The sequence below is a fragment of the Elephantulus edwardii genome, unplaced genomic scaffold (genome assembly GCF_000299155.1).
Source record: "Elephantulus edwardii isolate Elephantulus edwardi_28Jun2011 unplaced genomic scaffold, EleEdw1.0 scaffold00167, whole genome shotgun sequence".
NCBI classification, from domain to species: domain Eukaryota; kingdom Metazoa; phylum Chordata; class Mammalia; order Macroscelidea; family Macroscelididae; genus Elephantulus; species Elephantulus edwardii.
In genome coordinates, this window is record NW_006399917.1 from 3,464,069 (window position 1) to 3,477,284 (window position 13,216).

At 44.7% G+C, this 13,216-nt stretch overlaps 1 pseudogene; it reads left to right on the top strand.

The window, feature by feature from the left end:
- Positions 1-11,845: 11,845 nt before the first annotated feature.
- The window catches only part of LOC102852422, a 2,008-nt pseudogene continuing 637 nt past the window's right edge, over positions 11,846-13,216 (top strand).

The following is a 13,216-nucleotide window of genomic DNA, read 5'->3' on the forward strand; positions in this document are numbered from 1 at the left end:
GCCATGGCGCAGGGTCCGCGGCGCTCTTCCTGTCGCTGGGGGGTGGGGGTCCGCGGACACGTCTGCCGCCGCTCCTCCTGGCGGCTCGGCACCGGCGGGTCCCGCGCGGCGGCAGCAACAGGCACGGCGGCGGGGGCGGCAGCGAAGGAGGAGGTGTCTGCGCCGCTCGCGTTTCCTCCTCCCGGCGGGGCGAGCGCAGGGGAGGCGGGGGCCAGGCAGGAGCCGAGCCGCTCGACTCGGTCCCGGGGGAACCGCGAGCCTCCCACCCCCACGTTGCCATGTGACCCTACCCGGGCCGGGACGGCCGAGTTACACGCGGACGACAGCTGCTGCAGTGCGGGTCGCCGCGGCCTCCCTCCCCGCCCGCGCTCGCCTCGAGGGGCGGCCCATCCTCAGCCCGCCCAGGGGTGCTGACTCCCACCCGGAGAAGGGAGAGGGGCGCGGGCCAGGGACCACCGAGGCACGAGCTCGGGGCCCGCTGTAGTCAGGGGCGCTGGGGACGCGGTCCCCGCGCGTGATTAAGGCCCTCGCGGCGGGATGTGCGGTCGCTCACTCTGTCCTGGACAGCCTATTTATAGCAGGTGGCACTGCCCGCCACTTGCCCAGTCCGTGGGGTTCTCAGCAGATGGCACTGCTAGTCCACGCTCCCCGGGTGGCCTCTCCCTCTGAAATGGACTGGTGAAAACCTCACCAACAGCCAAGAGGCAGGAGGCGACCAAGCTATCTGGGTCCCCCCAACTCTATCACTCCTTCCAGTCCTAGAGGTGGATAGTGGCAGGAAGTGAAGTGAGGCTGGAAGGTCATATGGGGGCTGGAAGATCATGGACCTGGGGGAGAAAACGGGAATCAGCGAAGGCTAAAATATCCCCCCACTCCATTAACATCCGTTAGCCTCATTTATAGCGGTGGAATAAACAGGCGCTGATAGGGCAATTAACCTTACGCATACACACAGATAGACGCTTGGTTCCATCTCCAGAGAAGGATGAGCAGAGAACAAGAGGAATAAGGGAAGGAAGAGAAAGACGTGGGGGAAAGGGTTACGGGGATGGACAAGCCCAAAAGGTATAATTTCCCCCCTCATTTTGTTTTGTTTTGTTTTGCTTAAAGTAGCTGGAAGCCAAGTTTCTTTTGGGAAGTGACTGGGGCTGGCCTTGAACCCAAATCCCTCCACCACTATCTGTGTATCAAGCTGCAATTCCCTGACAGGGAAAGTGCGGCCAATGCACGCTTTATAGACCACTGTGTGGAGGACATGGGGAAAGCAGCTAAGGGCTTAGCATAGTGACGTTTACATGGACCTTGACAATGTAGCCTGTAACCTAGAGGTGCAAACAGAGACAGTAGGCTGCTACTGGAGAAAGGGTAGTGGTTCAAGAATACCCTGAGGTGCCTCTGAAGAAAGACCTGGTGATCAAGGCCAAAGACTTAAACATTGATGACTCCATGGCGCTTGGTTCTGTTTTGACACACAAAGGGCAGTCAGGAGTAAGAATTCTTGCTGGCATCTGGGTGGCAAGTAGAAGTCTAAACTGACAGTTTGTCCTGAGAAGCTGCCTGTGACTCTTGGAGCCATTTTGGTTAGGACTTCGCATAGGGTGTTCTTTGAGATGTTCACATCCAGAAGAGATATAGTGGACATAAAACTTTTATCTGAAGTTTCACTTGTTGTTAAGTGCCGTCGAGTCATAGGCGACTCAGCGACCCTATGAACAAAAGTCCTGGACACTTGTATAACTTTCGTCCTTCCGCCAGATTCATAGGTTTTCTGGAGGCAAGCTATTTCAGATGTTTATAATAGTGTTGTTGTTGTTGTGTGCAATAAAATAGCAACCCTATGCACAATAGCGCTGAACCCTGCTGCCCTGTTCTGAGCCATTCTCACTGTCTGATACATCTAACCCCATTACCCCAGCCACTGAGTCAACCCTTCACCTGTGCTGTCCCTCTATCCTTCCAAGCATGATGTCCTCCAGGGACTATTCCCTCCTGACAACATGCTCAAAGTATGTGGGATGGAGCTTCAAAATCCTTGCTTCCAAGGAGCAACTCGGTTTCACTCTCCAGGACAGACTTTTTTATTCTCTTGGCAGTTCTTGGTATGTTTAATACTCTTCTCCTGTACTACAACTTAAAAGCATCAGTTCTTCTGAAATAATTGTATACAGCTCTCTGTATAGCAAGTAATTGAGAAGACCATGCCCTGAATCAGCTGCACCTTGGCCTCTAGACTGACATTGTTGCTCTTCAGCAATCTAGAGAGGTCCCTGACAGCAGATTTTCCTAGTGCAATTTATCTTTTAATTTCTTGACTGTAGATGCCAAGAGTATTGATTGTGGAACTGAACAAGCTGAAATTGTTAACGACCTCCATCTCTTCTCCATCCATCATGCTGCTGCCAGTTGGCCCAGTGGTGAGAATTTTTATTTTCTGGATGTTGAGCTGCAATCCATTTTGAAGAAAGTAAGATCCTTGACCTTTTGCAGCAAACACTTCAAGTCCTCTTCAGTTTCAGCATGCACGATTGTGTTGTCTGCATAATGCAGGTTGTTGATGAGTCTTCCTCCAATCCTGATGCCATTATTATTCATTACAGCCTAAATTGTCTCTGTGCTAAGAGCATTGTACTAAACACTTTACATAGTTTCTGATCCTCACAGGCAGAGATTAGACATCCGTTTGAGTAAGAGGGAAATGAACAGGTTAGTCTCTGGTGCAATAAAAGCAGACAAAAATAATGAAGAGTACATTTATTTAAAAAACCCCAATTGCCATGCAGTCAGTTGACAGATGCCAACACCATGTATGCCAGAGTAGAACTGTGCTCCAGAGGGTGTGCAGTGCTGATTTCAGAAGCAGTTAGCCAGGTCTTTCCACTGAAACATCACTGGGTGGACTCAAACCTCTAACTCTTTGGTATAAAGTACATTAGCAGATTGTACCACTCAGGACTTCAGAATGTTGATCATTCCCTCACTGCCATCAAGTCAGAACTAACTCAGAGTGGACCCACCAGCAGGCTTCTGAAGCTGTAAATCAAAAGGGAGGGGGATTGTCTAACTGGAGGATTTGAACCACTAGAGAGGCCGGACTTTGGGTTAGCAGAGCACCTCCCTACAGACTGTGCCATCGGAGGGCCTAGAATGTTTACAGGGTTATGCAAATTGTTCTGTGTTCAGTTACAAAACCAAGCAAACCCACTAAGTCATATTGTCATCTTGTGGGTTATACAATTATTCTGTCATGTTTTTGTCTCCGATGCAATTGTACAATTTTCTTTCCCTCTCTGCAGTGCCTGGCTGAACGCACTCCTTCCAGAGTTAAATAGATGATGGCAAGTACACTGTTGTCTGTTTCCCTGACATCCCTGAACCGCCTTCACACATGACTTGGCAAATAGTGATTCAAATTACTAAAGTGGATCTTCCTACCAGCTGCTTGGAAAGGAGTCAGGTCAGGGGGGTTAGAGATGACTTTCTAGGTTCTACTTCTGGAAGATCCTGAGCAGGACCACTGCCATCCTAGTCCCTTTCATGCCCTGTGGACCTTCTCCCCCCACTCCACCTGCACCCCTCACCCACAGCACAAGAAGTAAGGAGCCGACAGGGAAGTCATGGAGGGGTGTGTGGGGATGAGGCAGGGAGGTCCAAATGCCATTTGTCTCTTGTTGTTGTAATTATTGAAGCCAACTCTTCCACCACCACCCCCTCAGTGCTGATATCTAGCAGGTTCTGACTCGTTATTAGATGCTCTCCAGTTGACAACATTCAGCTCATGGCGACAACAGGTCTGAACCTGACTATTCTGTGCCGTCCTCACAATCTCTGACACGCTTAAGCCTATTGTTACAGTCACTGTGTCAATCCATCCTCTTGGGGGGCTTCCTCTCATTCTCTGACCCTCTACCTTCTCCTGAACGACGGTCCTTTCTGAGAACTAGTCCCTTCTGACAACATACCCAGATTATGTGAGATGAAGTTTCACCATCCTTGCCTCTAAGAAGCACCCTGGTTGCACTTTCTCCAAGAAAGACCTGTTTGCATCTTTGGCAATCTATGGGATATTCAGTACTTTTCAAACGTCAGAATTCAAAGAAATAAATTCTTTTTCTGTCATCCTTACTTGCCCAACTTTCAGAAGCATTTTGTTGTTGTGTACTGTCAAGTAGGAACCAACCCATAGCTGACTCTCTGGCGGGTTTTCAGAGGCAGTTTATCACATGGGAGATATTGCCCATCCTCCTGTGGAGCAGCTGGTGGCCCTGAACTGTATGCCTTCAGGATTGCAGCAGTTTTTTGCCACTAGGCCACCAGGAAGCAATTAAAAAGAGTATGGCTTGAATCAGGGTTACCTTGGTAGATAGGTTCCAGTAGAAAGTACAGACTAAGACAGATTAAGATGCAGGATTGGCTATTCAATTCTGAATAACAGATCTTTGAAAACCTATGGGTAAACAGAGTTCCAGTTTAGAGATGTATAATGTAGTGGCAAATGACCCCTGACATGGGCCAGAGAAGGACAATGGACTTAGGAGAACTTTTCAGTTCCCAGTCCCTCCAGGAACACTAATGAAGCTTTATAGATTTCTTCTGGCTCTCTGAAATGTTAGATTTCTGCAGTCACTCTGTAAGTGATAAAAACGTTCAAACCTTTTGACCATAAGACTTTATCTCAGAGAGCAGGGGGACGGACAGCCTACTGTCTAACCTGTCTAAGTTTGCTAGTGGCCCTGGAATACACATGGTCAGGAGGAATGTTGTTGCTGGTGTGTGCCGTGGAGCTGGAACCAACTCATAGCTCACCCTCCAGTGGGCTTTCTGAGGCAGTAATTCATACGAGAGGAGACTACCTATCCTTCTCCCGCAGAGCAGATGGTGGATCCAAATCCTATACCTTTGAGATCACAGCACAGGTTTTTACCACCAGGCCACCAGAATTTCCCTCCTAGCCCCCAAAGGGGGCCTAAGGACTTGTAAAAAGAGCAAGGGCCACATGGGGATAAACATGCCTGACCTTAACCAACTTCCCAAGGGGAACTATCACTATCAACAGCATCAATAGCACAGACCAATTCCCATGAGATCAGACATGTCCCCCATGCTCTCAAACCTCTTTCTACTCATCTCAACACCAATTTTACTGCTTCATTGGATCCAAAATCTGATGCAATAGCTCACAGACCACACAGAACCATATTAGGGAAGTAAAAATGCTATAATTCAGGTTAATAGCTGAGTACAGTCTCTCATTCAGGACTGCTTATGAAATGTGCTCACAGACACTTCAGCCTTGAGCCTTATGGTTTTAGGCCATTGTTCCACAGATCTCAGTCCTGCAAACACTGACTCTACCAGCCAATTGGCTCCTACCAGCCTAGTTTTCCAACAAACTTAGGCAAACGCTCTTAGCTTACGGCTCTGATTCTGTCCATGCGGGTTAGCACTTAGCTCTGTCTCAAGTCAGATCTCTCTGGTCCTCTTATCTAGCTCTGGAGGCTACTGCTGTAAGTGTAGCTGAAGCAAGAATTTCTGGTCCTGGAAGGCATCCATTGCATATATGCATCTCCTTTGCTTATAGGTAGAGACTCTCACTGCTGCTGGATGAACCCAATTTAGTAGCAAGTCTAGCCAATCCCCTTGTATATAGGCTAACGAACCCTAAGGCAAATCCCCACCCATCCACATGGCCACGTCAGATTCAGGCTAGAAAAGCCATTTTGAATCATAAATGCCACAGGGTTTGATGGTGATTAACTGGGAGAACTATTTAAAGACTCACCCAGGGAAGTTAGATCCCTGATGTTTCAGTGCAGGGTGAGAAATGAGAGCTTAGCACTCAGCTCCAAATGCTGTATTGTAGGAAGGAAGTAGCCCTTACCCTTGATGGGTAGACACTAGTCCAGTTGGTTCACTACCATAGCAGAGACGTGGCCATGGTGATGACAAGGCAATGCAGAGCTTCCTCGGGGCCTTGGGAGGTGTTCTACTGGTTCATAGTCACTTGCCTTAGCTGTTTGGTGCTGCTATAGCAAGAAATACCACAAGTGGGAGGCTTTAAACAACAGAAATGTGTTTCCTCAATGTGTTCAATTCTTTACTTCAAAGAGAACAAAGGGAACATTGCCTAATTTAAAATCAGAAAAGGTGTGTATCAGGAATGTGTTCTTTCTCCTTTCATATTCATTCTGTCTGCTGAGTAAATCATTCAAGAAGCTGGACACTGTGAAGAAGAATGTGGCATCAGGGTTAGAAGAAGACTCATCAACAATCTGTATTATTCAGATGACACATCCTTACTTGAAGAAAGTAAAGAAAATCTGAAGCACTTGTTACAGAAGACCAAAGATTACAGTTGTGGTAGGGGTTACAGGTCAACAGGCAATATCAGAATAGATGAAGAAAGGATTGAAGTTGTGAATTATTTGATTTTACTTGGATCAACAATCAACATCAATGGTAGCAGCAGTCAAGAAATCAAAAGATGTGATGGTGTTGTTTTGTACTGTCAAGTCAGAACCTACCCATAGCTGACTCTCCAGTGGGTTTTCAAAGCCAGTAAGTCACACCAGACAAGATGGTCCAGCTTTCTCTGGTGGAGCAGCTGGTGGATTCAAACTGTGCACCTTTGTATTAGCAGCATAAGTCCTTAGCACAAAGATGTATAATCCTGGAGAAATGTGCTGTCAAGTATCTCTCCAAAGTTCTAAAGAGCAAGAAATGCTAGTTTAAAGACTAAGGTGGGCGTGTACAAGCCATGGTATTTTCAATTGCCTCATATGCATCTGGAAACTAGACAGTGCAACTCCTCATGGACTATGCCAGAGAGTCCATATTAAAAATTGACATAAATTAAGGCAAAATACTGAGAACCCAAGGATAAAGGTGGTATCACTGGATCCACTTGTTTCCCTAGATTGGCGGTGATTTTCTGGAGCCATTAATGGGAAAGTGTTGCATGGCAAGTCAGGAAGGGGGCCTGGCCACCAAGCAGTATCTGCTTTCTGCATGGGAGGAGATGGCATCACCGCATCTACACTGGGTAATCTGCCAAGCTTGCCAACTGAGGGCAGAGCTGTGAGCATCTGAACAGGCAGTCAGAGGAAAAGGGCTGATAATCAAGTATCTTGACTGTTGTCAGTTTTGATTGAATTGGCTGTGACTCACAACGACCCTACGTATCATAATGAAGCATTTTCTGATCATGCACCAACTTCAAAGTCATCAGTATATTGTGTCGCTTGTTGCAGCTTTGGGCTAGAGCCTTTCACTCCGAGGGACTCATCTTCCAGCCCCACATCAAATACTTTTCTGTTTTTCCGATTTCACTGTTGTTGTTGTTATGCTCCATCAAGTCCATTCCCTGTGACTCATAGTGACCATATATGCAACTGCTCTGAATCCTGCACTATCGTGTGTGCCAACCTTATTGTCTTTGACACACTTAATCTTATTACCCCAGTCAGTCGCTGAGTCAATGCATCTCATCCAGGGTCTTCATCTCTTGCACTGTCCCTCAACCCTCCTATGCATAATGTCTCTCTCCAAAGACTGGTTTCTCCTTGCAACATGCCCAAAATATGTCAGACGAAGCTTCAGAATCCTTGCTTCCAAGGAGCAGCCTGGTTTCACCCTTTCCAGGTTGAACCTGTTTGTTCTTTTAGCAGGTCATAGTATATTTAATACTCTTCTCTAGCACCACAGCTCAAAGACATGAATTCTCCTTCCATCAGCCCTAGTTGTTCATCTTTTGGATACATAACATAATTGCAAAGACCATGCCTTAGATTAGGCACACCTTAGTCTCTATACTTACATTATTGCTCACCATTGACTTATTTTAAAAAGATAGCGTGCTATAGGCCTTTTTTCATGTCTCAAAGTTGACTTGTATTTGAATCCCAATGTGGCGTGGCCACAACAATGCAATAAACTGACAGACAGGTCATCATATTCCAATCAGCTGTCAGAAATACTGTTGATGATAAGAAAATACATTGGCTTTAAGAGAAAAGAATTTTCTTACATTGGCTGCCTCACAAATATTAAACCCTTCAAAATGAAACTCACTGCCCCCTATCCCATTTTGAGTAATAAATGTTTACATAAGGAGACATCTCCTTTCTGCTTGCAGGGTGCTAATCCACTTGAAATGCCTACTTTTGAGTTAACAGTGTAACACATAGCACCCTAGGATTTCTCTTTTCTACAACACAAGGTCCCTGAAATTGCTTTCTGAAAAGCATGTTGTTATTGTTAGGTACTGGCAAGTCTACTATGACTCCTAGTGACCCTTTGTACCCTGTCCTATCCTGTGCCATGCACACACATTTGAACCTGGTCCTATCCTGTGCCACCCACACAATCTCTGGTGTACTTGAATCCTTTGCAGCAGTCACTATGTCAATCCATCAGTTTGAGAGTCTTCCCCTCTCACTGACCTTCACCTTTCCAAGCATGACATCCGGTCCCTCTCCAAGGAACAGTTTCTCCTAGCAACATACCCAACATATGTGAGAGGAAGCTTAATCATCTTTTCCTCCAAGGAGCATACTGGCTGCACCTTCAGAAAAGCAGAGGAATGAGAATATACATGAAAACCAACAAGAAAAAAAAAGACAGAAAGAAAGAAAAAACCTAAAGTGAGCAAACAGACTTGAAACTCTGTTTTAATTAATATACATGTTGGAATTTTAGTAGCTAAAAAGAAAAATTTTACTGCCCAGAACTCATTCCAAGGATGAATTGAACTTCATAAATCCCTGCTGTGTGGAAAGGGTAAATGCTCTCTGTGAGAGCAGGAGCGCTCTGCAAAGTTCATCATGTCCTTTTATAGACAAAGCAGATAAAACTCTGGGCACAGCTTGCTGTTTGCTCGCCAGCTCCCCCTCCTCTGGGTTAAATCATTGCTCTACCCCAGCGCTGCTGCCTTCGGTTCTGTAACGCTCTCTACTTGCACTTAGATTCCACAGGCTCCAGTTTTGTGCAGCTGGACATCAACCGCAAAACCGAGCAAGCACTACAGCCAGCATAGGGTTTTTAATTTTTTTTTATTATTATTAATTTTAATAGACATTTGCAGAGGTTTTGGATTTCCATCATTGCCGCACTTTTCTCCCTGCCCACCCCTCCCCACCAGCTCGCTTCCTCCTCCGAAGCGAAAAAGAAAAAAAAATTCCTTCATTAGTATACAATTCCCACGTCCCTTCCTCCCCACCCCGAGTACACTTCTCTATGCAACCTTAATTCTGGATTCCTGTGCTAACCATAATACTCAATCATAGATCACTTCTGATCTGTTCTTTCCCTCATCTGTTTCAATACAACATACCTAATTTATCCAGTTTTTTCTGTCATACCCCCACCCTGATGTCAGACCCATTCTACAGCAGTGGCACCATGCAGTATTTGTCCCTTTGTGACTGAGATATTTCACTCAGCATAATGTCCTCCAGGGTCACCCACTTTGAATAATATTGCATGAGTTCCTTGTTTTTCAATGCATTGTAGTATTCCATTGTGTGGATATACCACAGCTTCTCTATCCATTCGTTTGTTGATGGGCACTTAGGCTGCTTCCAACTCTTTGCTATTGTAAACAAAGCTGCGATAAACATGGGTGTGCATATATCTGCTTGGATGGCAGACATGGTCTCTCTGGAGTATATTCCCAGTAATGGGATTGCTGGGTCAAATGGTATCTCTATTTGAAATTTATTGAGAAAAATAGCATCGGTTTTTTTAAAGTGATTAAAGTATGTCTGAGGTGCTCTGGTGGCATAGCGGTAAGGAGCTGGGCTGCCAACCCAAAGGCACGCTGTTTGTTTTCTTGTTTTCTTTTGATTGGGACCTTTGAATCCAATCTGACTAGCACAGGAGGAGATTGCCCCTCCTTCTCCAGTGGAGCATCTGGTGGAATCAAACCATGCATCTTCAGGATTGCAGCACAGTTTCTTGCCACTAGGCCACCAGCGCTGCCTAAGGTATGCTGTTTGAATCCACCACCTGCTTCACAGGGAAAAGATGGATAATTTCTTCCTGTGCAACTTATAGCCTCTGAAGATTCGCCGGGGGGTCAGCAATGAATCTGTTTGGTTCAACTCCAATGTGCATTACAACGAATGTGTGGGAATGCCTTTGCATAGTGATCAAGTCCTGAATGTCAGGCTGAATGCTGAGAAAACTTCCAGTAATGCATGTTGTCACTCGTTTTACTCCAAATGCACCACACATGCATACTAGAAATGAGTGATGGTGGGGTACAGTGCATTGTGCTGCTAACCAAAAGGTCAGCTGTTCAGATGCATTGCAGCTCTGTGGAAGAAAGATGGACAACCTCCTCCCCTAAGAATACAGCCTTGGAAACTGGGGGGCCAGCCTTAGAAACTGTGGACCAGAACTGATGTGACCGAGCTGGGCTGCCTTCTTTTGTTTGGTACAGTTTACCAGGATGGTATCAGACACAACTCCTTTTATCCAATTGCACTTTGGCCTTATCCCACTGGCCTGTGTTGAGAGGATAGGTTTTAGAAAAATATCCTCTTCATTTTGAAGATGCTATTGAGAATGAAGCTCCTTTTAAGGATAATTCAGGACAATTTTTCTCTTAGAGGTCTTCTGGGAATAATTTTTCTTTCCTAGAGCAAGTACTTTTATCTCTCTTCTTCTATGACTGATGGGTTCAAGAGTCAGATTTGGGAGGTCCATTCCTTATCAAGTGCCTAGATAATCTTTGTACTAGCTCAGCACTTCACAGATGCCCTTTTAAAGTCATAGCTAGTTTGCACCAGATTTTATCCATCCAAGACAAAACATAAATAACAGTGTTTTATAAACCGAACTGGACAGCCCTGGATTCTGAGCTCATGTTTTTGCCCCTTGTAGATATTAAAACAGCTTTTTAATAAAGGAAGTCTTTCTTGTGTGAAATGATAATGACAGTCTGTGGTACAATCTTTGTTTATTTCTTTCTGTTTCTTCTTTTTTTTTTACAGTTTTTATTTGGCAAAAGAACAGCTTGTCACCTCTTGTCAGTTCACAATTATTTGGGATTAATTTTACTTGTAGTTTGTTGTTATTCTTAAGTTCCTTTGAGTCAAACAGGACTTATAGTGACCCTGTGAATAAAAGATCTGGACCCTGTTCTATAAACTATCATAATTTCTCTAATGTTTATAGAGTTTCCAAAGAAATGTTGTTTAGGAAGTGAATGCCAATCCTGCTTCCAAGCCTGTCTTAATCTGGGAGCTCCACCAAACACTGTTCACTATGGGTGACCATTATGCCACTTGACACACCAGAGACACAGTGTCACAACACCACCAAGTTTCCTCAGTACAGCAAATTGACAGACCAGTGCCAAACCACTTAGAAGAATGTTAATCCCAAACACAATTAACACCAAGCCTGAAAGCCACAGGATCGAGGGCCCAACTGACTTTTCAATAGAAAGGTCTGCCGACCAGGCCCTGATTTACTTAAACAAGAGGTGTCCAGCCCACAGCTGATTGTTAGCTAAATCTAGTAAATCCAATCAGCTCACACATGATTATGAGCAAAAAAAAAGCGACCAGTTTACACCCAACTTTCAACTAAAACAAGGGACCCTACCTTCCAGAATCCAAATGCCTCACTCTGGATTTTACTGACTTCTTCTTGTTTGCCTTTGAGTCAAGCATGACTCATAGCGACCCTATGAACAAAAGGCCTGAAGCCCCTCTACAACTATGGACATTTATCAAAGTTCATAGAGTTTCCAGAGGCATGTTGTTTAGGAAGTGGATGCCATGCTTGACTTAGAAAACCCAAAGTAAAAGTTGCTTTCATTGAGTTCCGTGGCCACACCAACATGGGCAAGTGTGGAGGTCTTCATACAACCTGGAAGCCGCATAGCCACTGACATGACCAGAAGTGGCTTGATAACCAATACTAAAAAGCCCACTTGGACACAGCTCTGAAGGCCACCCCCTTTGGAGGTGTTTCCCATGCAAAGGGAACTGTGTTGGAAAAAGTGTGTGTTAAGGCCAAGCAGCCAAATTCTGCCATCGGAAAGTGTGTCAGAGTTCAGCCCACAAGAATGGCAAGAAAATCACTACCTTTGTGCCCAATAAGTTGGTGCTGCTTGACTTTTGTGGAGGAAAACCATGACGTTCTTGTTGCTGGATTTGCTTGCATTTTCTTGGATTTGGTGACATTTCTGGAGTCCACATTAAGGCTGTCAACGTGGCCAATATGTCTCTTTGACTTATACATAGGCAAGAAGGAACGGACAAGATATTCTGATGGCCAACAGTCACAGGATGAAATATTCAAAATCACAGGCAAAAGAGAGATGCAAATCAAAACCACAATGAGATACCATCTCACTCCAGCAGCAATTGACTAAGTTTAACAGGACAGCAAGTAATAAATCTTGAGGAGGATGTGGAGAGATAGGAACTCTTATTCACTGTCGGTGAGATTGGGGTTGTAAAATGGTACAACCACTCTGGAAGGAAGTTTGAGATTTCCTTAAAAAGATAAAGAAAGACATTCCATATGACTGCTTGGAATATACCCTGAGAAAAAGAAAACTGAGGTGCAAATAGAGACTTGTACACCAATGTTCATAGCAGTGTTATTCATCATTGCAAGCACATGGGAACAGCCAAATGTCCAACCACAATTGAATAATGGACTGAGAAATTATGGTACATTCACATGATAGAATAGTATGTAGCACACAGCAGCAATGATTTTGTCAATTACTACCTAACTCGGGAGGGACCAGAGAGCATTATGCTAAGTGAAATAACTCAGTCTCATAAGGACAAATATCGTACAAAGCCATAGGAACATTGTACATACATTGTAGAACATGTATGAGAATCCAAGGTAGGGAGAATGGGAGTAGAAGGGTGAGGATGGGTGGAATGAGGTGGGGTGGGATGTTAATCAGAGAGCTGCACAATTTAATGAGTGGAAGGAGAGGTAGGTAAAGGAAGTTGGAAAGATCTGGTGTAAAAAACAATAAATACCAACTTTGTAAGTAAACCAGTATATAATAAAAATTTTCTTTAAATTAAAAAAAGATCTGAAGTTTTAATGAAAATGTAAGCATAATGTTTCCACATAAAAAAAAATATATCCCAAAGCCTACAAAACACCAGTTTTCAACTTGACTCATAGCTTCATTCTATTTTACCCACTTTATTTTCTTTTAGTACTATTTTCTTTCTTT